The following is a 7,544-nucleotide window of genomic DNA, read 5'->3' on the forward strand; positions in this document are numbered from 1 at the left end:
GGCTGGGGCATGGTTGCCCGTGGGACAAGGGCGCAGCTCCGCCTCAGTGTGCGAGGGGCGGCCCGTCGGTGTTACAGCCGAGTGCAGGGAGAGCTGTGCCTGGCGCTGGACCGGCCAAGGGGGTGATCACCTTTGTTCTCCAGGTGCTCAAGCGCATCCTCCAAGCAGAAGTGTACATTATGATCCAAATACTCCTTCTAGTAACATACCTTTCCCCTTGTAATGGGTTAGTGACGTGTACTTGAAGAGCTAATACCTAAATTAGAGGGAAAAGAGGAAGGAAAGGAAATAGTTCAGGTATCATAGATGCAGAGTTTAGCGGAAGGTGCCCCTGCCCACGGCAGGGGTTAAAAATAGATGATTTAAGGTTACAAGATACCGTTTCGAAGCACTTACCTTTTGCCTGCATTGCTTGACCAGAATGTTTGGGGGGGCTTTTTTTTTTTAATCCTCCTCGGCATTTCATTTTGCTATACTTTCGTCTCCCACCTTTTCTGTATCCTTTTCCATTATAGAGTTACATAAGTCTCTTGGTTTTGGGTTAAGGTTCATTTAGTTACATCTGTGTTAATTCCAGGCAATTAACTTCCTCATTTTTTGCTCCAGGAATTTTTTAATTTGCTGCTTCTGTAATTTTTGCTGTGCTTTGAAAATATCGAGGTAGCAACTTCTGTAGAGCTTAACATACAGAGGCACAACTGTAAATACCTCCATGACCAAGTCGTTTCATGTAGAACTCTGAGGAGTGGACTTGTTTTATACACTCTAGTTTAAGCAGGCAGTCAACCTGGAAAAGCAATTTCTTGGCAATTAAAGTTGTTCATTGTGTGACAAAGGCCATTAAGAGAGGCTTTAAATTTCACATCTCTGAACAAAAAATGAGCAAATTTTCATCTCAGTTCTCCCTTCCTCTTGAGAAAAGCCTTAAAAACCTAGACTGTCTCTAAAGTATATTTATCTTTAGCTGGCACTCATCTCCTGCCCTCTCTCCATCATAGCTGTCAAAGTCATATAAACAGTAACATGTCTTGTTACCTAAGTGTAGAATAGCTTTCTCTTGCCATGGTTAAATAAAAGCTAAACAGAACATGTCTCTTTTACTGTCTGTCCCAAAACCTGAATTTTTAAGGATGTTACATGTTAAACAAAACGGAAAATGGCCTTTCCATGCATTGCTAATGTTTTTAAATCTGCACCCGACTGCCGACAAATATTAACTACTTGATATGTGCATCATACTTCATTTTCCTTGGGTTCTTGCAGCCTGTTTGCTCCTCACTTTCCAGATTAGCATGGTTTTCTGCCATCAGCTTAGCAAGCAAGTTTCTTTGTGCTTGTTCGTGAGTTTGTTTTGAGACCATTGGAATACTGAACAGAGCTTCGCTCCGTCACAGAAGAGAGTGTGTCGTGTTGTTGGTATGTGTCATGTCATGTACTCCTTATACCTTTTCTTTTCGGTGACTTTATACATGAGATTAGAGTTTTCTAGTGCTCATTTTCTCCTGTCATTCAGAGTGGAAATATTGCTTGGAGCACTTTATTTACAGCAGCATCTCCTTTCTTTCCTTTAGAAAGGCTCACCATGTCAGTTCATGCTTTCCTTGGCTGATATTTGACATGGAAATATAGGTGCCTCTGGAGAGTAGAGGGTACAAGCCAGGCCTGGTTTGCACCAGACATCCTGCTGTCTCTGCCACCCACTGTTCTGCTGAGCACAGCCTCTTCCCTTGGAAAGTGTCATCTAGCACTGGCTTTAGCCCTGCTCTGGGCTAAAGGGAGGCTGCGCTAGGTGACCTTCAAAGGTCCCATCCAACCAACATTCCTCCAAGTCTGTCTATACATTCTCTTAACTCTTAATAGTAACCCAACCCCCTATTTTAAAGGAAGTTTCCTCTTGAAAATTACTTTCGTCTGACTGCTCATGTAACCACGGTTTTTGCCAGTTCTGCTTCTCTTGTTCCTGTGGTTGTGCTTGTTCTTGGGGAACTTCAGGGAAATGGGGTTGTGTGACTGCCTGATTACATTGTGACTGCACAAGTGTAGGTACAGGCACAAAGGTGTAGTCATGAGGGTGTTATGAAGTGACAGAGTAAATTCCAGGGGTATGCTGTGGCATTTGCCTTCTGCTACTAGCTCTGGTACAATTTACTCTTGAATGGATTAGCCAAATTATTTTTCTGTGTAATCGTGAACACTATTAATAGTTATTGTTGGTAGAAGAAAAAGGCACTACATTTTACTGTAGTTTTTGTCATTTCATTTTTGGAGCAATGCACTTCTCTATTCCTATTCAAGTCTTCTTATGTGTTTCTCACACTCTAAAAGTTCTTTGAGCTTGAACCTGGTCAAATAATTTTCGTAACTCTTTTGATTTAAGTAGAATTGAATGTGAAACTTGAATGACATTTTAAGTGACATGAACTGCTTAAGCAGAGAGCATGTGCTGTAACAACACATTTTCTATATGAACTGATGTTACCTTTTGTTTTCTCATCTTTCATAGAGTTTTTGCAGTATTCTTACAGAAAGGGTAAGTATTACATAGATAATTGAGTAAGAGACAGGGGAAATGGATGAACCCAGTCATGTCATTGAGTTAGCAAATGTAATACCCTTTCCATTCTGTCTCTCTAAAGAGGATGTTTAATACCTTTTTTCTTTAGAAATTGAACTATTCAGGCAGTAGTTAATCACTGTTCTCAACCCAAAATCTGTAGCTATCCAGAATTTTCTGCTCTTTTTTGCTCCAAAGGTTTAATTACATTTTATGGACCATGTCAGATACATCTCTCTTTTCCCCACTTCCAATTAATGTTAAAGAAGGACAGACTGTACCAGGATAATATCATGTCCTATTGATTTACCATTACGGTGTTGTTCAAGAACGGCCTTTACATTAAGGTTCTTGGTCACATAGAATGGCTTTTTCTCATCCTTTCCCTCAAGCATTGCTTTTTTACCAGTGCTCTGGATTTCTAGTAACTGAAAGGGAGATCACCCTGCCTGTGCCAGGCTTCAGCTGTACGAGAGTATCTGTATTAGAACAATGCTGAAGTGGGAAAAATACTTGCTATCAAATAATACCAGAGTAACTGCAAGTCTCTTTATCTTCTTTCTCTCCCCTCATTTTGTCTAGCCTGATGCAGCCCACAACTTTTATCACAGTAAAATTCAGGTTGGAAGAGACCTGGGGAGTCACTCGTCCAACCTCCTTACTCAAAGCAGGGTCATCTGTGTGGCCAGACTGGGTTGCTCAGCATTTTATCCAATGTGTCTTGAAAACCTATAGAGATAGAGACTACACAATCCCTCTGGGCAGCTTGCTTCAATTTTTGTCTGTATCATCAGAACCCTTTTCCTTGAATCAAGTTGTGGCCTCTCTTATCTTGGTTTATAGCTATTGCTTTTTAACTCTGACATGCACTGCTGTGAAGAGCCTGGCTGTGTTTGCTGGACAACCTCCTCACAGGTATGGGAAGACTGCTATTAGGTAAATCGAAAGCCATCTCTTCTCAAGTTGAACAGGCTGTTTCCTGAGCTGCTTTTAACAAGACAAGTACTGGCTGACTCTTGGCTCCAACAGCAATCAGGGTTGTAGCTTTCCTTTTAGTGAGGAAGCAGGTGCAGATAGTAATTTCTCATCACGTGTCTAGAAGTCTTGCTGTTTACTTAGTATTCCACAAGTGTCTGGAATGTTTGTTGGCATTATGTTACTTTCTGGTAAAAGTATCATGCACAATTTCAGTAGTGCTTTGGAATGTTAGTATAAAAGACTTCTCCAAAATATTTTTTTACACCTGATCTGGACTCAAATCTTTTATATTTTACCTCTTGCATCTCTCCATATCTGGGCCTGTTCAGCCTCGGGAAGGGACATCTAAGAGAGGACCTCATCAATGTAGTATTGAAGGGAGGGTGCCAAAAGGACGGAGCCAGGCGCTGCTCGGTGGTGCCCGGCAGTAGGACGAGAGGCAAAGGGCAGAGGCTGATGCACAGGAACTTCCACCTAAACATGAGGCAGAACTTCCTTACTGTGAAAGTGACAGAGCACTGGAACAGATTGACCAGAGAGGCTGTGGGGTCTCCCTCACTGGGGATACCTGAAAACTACCAGGTTACAATCCTGTAAAATGTGCCCTAGGATAACCCTCTTGAGCAGGAGGTGAGACCTGGTAACCCACTGTGGTCCCTTCCAACTTGACTCATTCTTGATATCCTGGGTTTCAATCTGTACCTCTGCTGCCACCTTTGCATCTCAGGGACTAAATGTTGTCTACACATCTAGTGAAATATGTCAATTAATACATTTTGCCTGCTGGTGGGCAGGCCAGTTCATGTACAGGACTTTCAATAACTAAGGTTTTATTGTTTCTGCTGGCACACAGTACTGATAAGAATAATGAGTTTGTACCTCAGCACTGCCCCCTTCTTTCATTTACTTTATTAGATGACACACTTGGCATTTGAAATGTGAGTTTCATATGTATTTCGTGACAAGAGGTGCAGCTCACATCTCTTTGCACCAGCTGGTGAAGCCTGAGTGACTAGATTCCGAACTGTAGGAAATTAAAGCAAGGTGAATGCTACCCTCTGGCTTATCAGAGGCTATTAATAGCATTCTTTCTGAATTCTGCTAATTGAACCCAAGAGTTCGTTGTTTAATTTGCACATTAAACTAGGCTGGGGTATGGACACTGAATTTTACCACTAAAATCAGTATGTCATTATAATTTTCTGTGGACAATTCTATCCACTGCAAGTTCTGTAAACAACTGTTTCATTCTTGGTTGGATCTCAAAGTGTGTGAATTTCTCTAGAAATCAAAGGTAACAGGTTAGATTATTTCCTATCGGGAGTCCACATTTACAGTAATGCTGAAAGCTTGAAGGAAAATAGAAACAAACCAATTTTCTTCAAAACATTGCTGAGAAAAATGATCTTGGAAGTGAGACTGTAAGTAGTGAGTGAGAAATAAGGGTCTTGTTCTGGTTTACTGTTGGAGGAATGGTGTTTGCAGTGGTTTTGAATGACAAGTAGACCTAGTGATGTCCTCCTGCATAACTCTTGCCTCCCTTTTGTGATGACATTCTTTTGGCCTCTGTTTTTATGTATTTTCCTGTACTCAAGGGATTACAAAAACTGTATGATGGCAATATGTGGAATGAGTGCTGGAACACGCACTCATTGTGGGTATTTACCCTACCCAGCTCATCTGGACTGAGATGACATTATCATATGATGAGGCAGCAGGTTCTTGTTAGTGTTTCAGCTTGAGGAAAAATGGGAATTCCTTCATGGGTTTTGTGAAAAGCTCATGGAAAAAGAGGAGAAATGTTAGGAGTCTAGAGACTAGAGACGGAGCTTAATAACATAAGCATTCCCTAGTGACAAATTTAAGAGAAAATTGCTAGATTCCGATTTCTTTATCTTCAAGATCAGATTTAAGCTCACAATAGGACATGTTGAGAGTGAAACTCACCAGAATATGTGGGTGGAAGAACTGAAGACAACTGAAGAAAAGAGTTTTAAGCAATAGCGGTTGGGTGCAGATGATGAGATGAGAGATGAAAAAAATATATACTTGCAATGATTGTCAGCTGAGATGTGATGGACTTGGATTTACTGCCAGGAATAGAAGGAGGATAATAGGTATTAGAGTTCCTTATTCCCCTCATTGCATACCTGCACAGGTGCTCAAGGGAAACTGTGGCTTGAAGAACACCTTAGGCCCAAACTTATTTCTGGCAAAATAAGAACTCTGAAGAGGATGGGACAAGCCTACAGAGGCTAGGAAAGTGAGGGGAAAAGATTACTAGAAATTACTGTGTAGAAAACAGAATCTCCGAATGAATGTCATCTTTCAGATATGTTTGAGTGCGTATCAATTGCTATTGATTATCTTTGAGGCAGTTTCTAGTGAAGCCATCAAAACTTAGATTTTCTGTAGCATGAGTAAGTAGGAGTCTGAGTTCAGTGTTCCAGAGCATTTCCACTGAGAGAGATGGAGTACAGCACATGTACGGAGTGTGGCATCATGTACTGTGAAGCAGTGCTTCGTAAGTCAGGTGCTGTTTGTGAGGTGTGGAGATCATGCTTGCTAAGTATTAGGCTGGGATGTGGGCATAGGAAAATAAATTAAATTTAGATGAGATTGCACTGAGCCTGCACTATATTACTAAAAGGTATAAATAACTGAGACACTATATGAATGGAGAGGAATGTTTTAACACAGTTTATGAAGTGGAGCCCCAGGCTTGATTTTGCCTTAGCTGAAAATTACATAGGGAATAAATCCCAGCAGGATGCTTACCATGCACATACACATTTCACACATCAAACCACTAACCTGCTCCAAGGCTGCAGTCCTTTCTGTGATGTAGTTCAAATATACCTTCTATGAAGACTTTCAGCATATGAATCCAGCCACAGGCCAAATCTTACTGAAGCTTTCTAAAGCTCATTTCAAACATGGTAAGTAACACAAAGTTACTTACTTAGGAACTGTCTGGTTGCAGAGAGTGCCCAAAGGGAAGGTGGTATGAAGGGCTCAGAAAGAAGAATCTCTGCCTTCTGTGGACTCTGTAGATAGAAACAGTTCTCTTAACTATTATCTCTAGCAGGGGTCAAATTCAAGAGAGAGTGAGCATAAAAGAAAATCAACATTTAAGAGATTTAAATTATATTACAGGTTAATAATGTATTTGTTTTGATTAAACTGTCCTAAGGCAGTGGGCCTTATTTTGTGATTTGGGTTCCAGGCATAATAAATGTCTCAATAATGTGAATATGTATGTGGTTATGGGAAGCTTCAGGAGACCTGCTTAACAGAAACAAAACATCTTTGAGAAGACAAGCTGGTGAGCAGAGAAAGAAAAGGTTTTGATAGTGGTTTTTTCATCTTTCTAGTATGAGGCTCCTTACTGCAATATACTGATGGGCTGGTTATTCCTCTCCCTCCTCTTCTTGTTTATATTTACCTTTATTTATCTTGTCAAAATATCAAGAAATTTAGGTCAAAATATATCTGGATCCATCTGTTCATCTAGTCTGTTCTTTTTACTACTAGTAGTTATTATATCTTTTAATTAAGTATGCTTAGTGACAGTTTACTATATTAATAGAAGGCATCAAGTATCTTTAATATTATACAGGATGAACTTAAAATTTTGCCTCCTAATTTCTGTATAGCAAAACAATGATTTAATCTCTTTAATTTGTCAGATTGTAGTCTATATGTTTTATCTGTAATTTCGGCTTCAGTATTGGTTTAGGTGGAAACTCAAATCAGGCTCTGTATTCTAGCCGTCTTTAGCAGAGGTTTATTATTATTGCAGTCTTATTGTGAGCACAGGAAGTGTTTCTTCATTGACATGATGATCCATTTCAGTTTTGAATTTTGTTAACTGTAGTTATTCTTTTGATATAATAACTTTGTGTTCTCAATCTTACAACAGAGTGAGAAAATTATTAAGTCCACAACTGACCTTCCAGTTCTAGGTTTGTCCAACATTTTGATTGGTTTTGGGGCACTTTTTTGGAGAGAT

Source organism: Corvus brachyrhynchos, unplaced genomic scaffold (assembly GCF_000691975.1).
Source record: "Corvus brachyrhynchos isolate BGI_N302 unplaced genomic scaffold, ASM69197v1 scaffold1120, whole genome shotgun sequence".
Classification (NCBI taxonomy): domain Eukaryota; kingdom Metazoa; phylum Chordata; class Aves; order Passeriformes; family Corvidae; genus Corvus; species Corvus brachyrhynchos.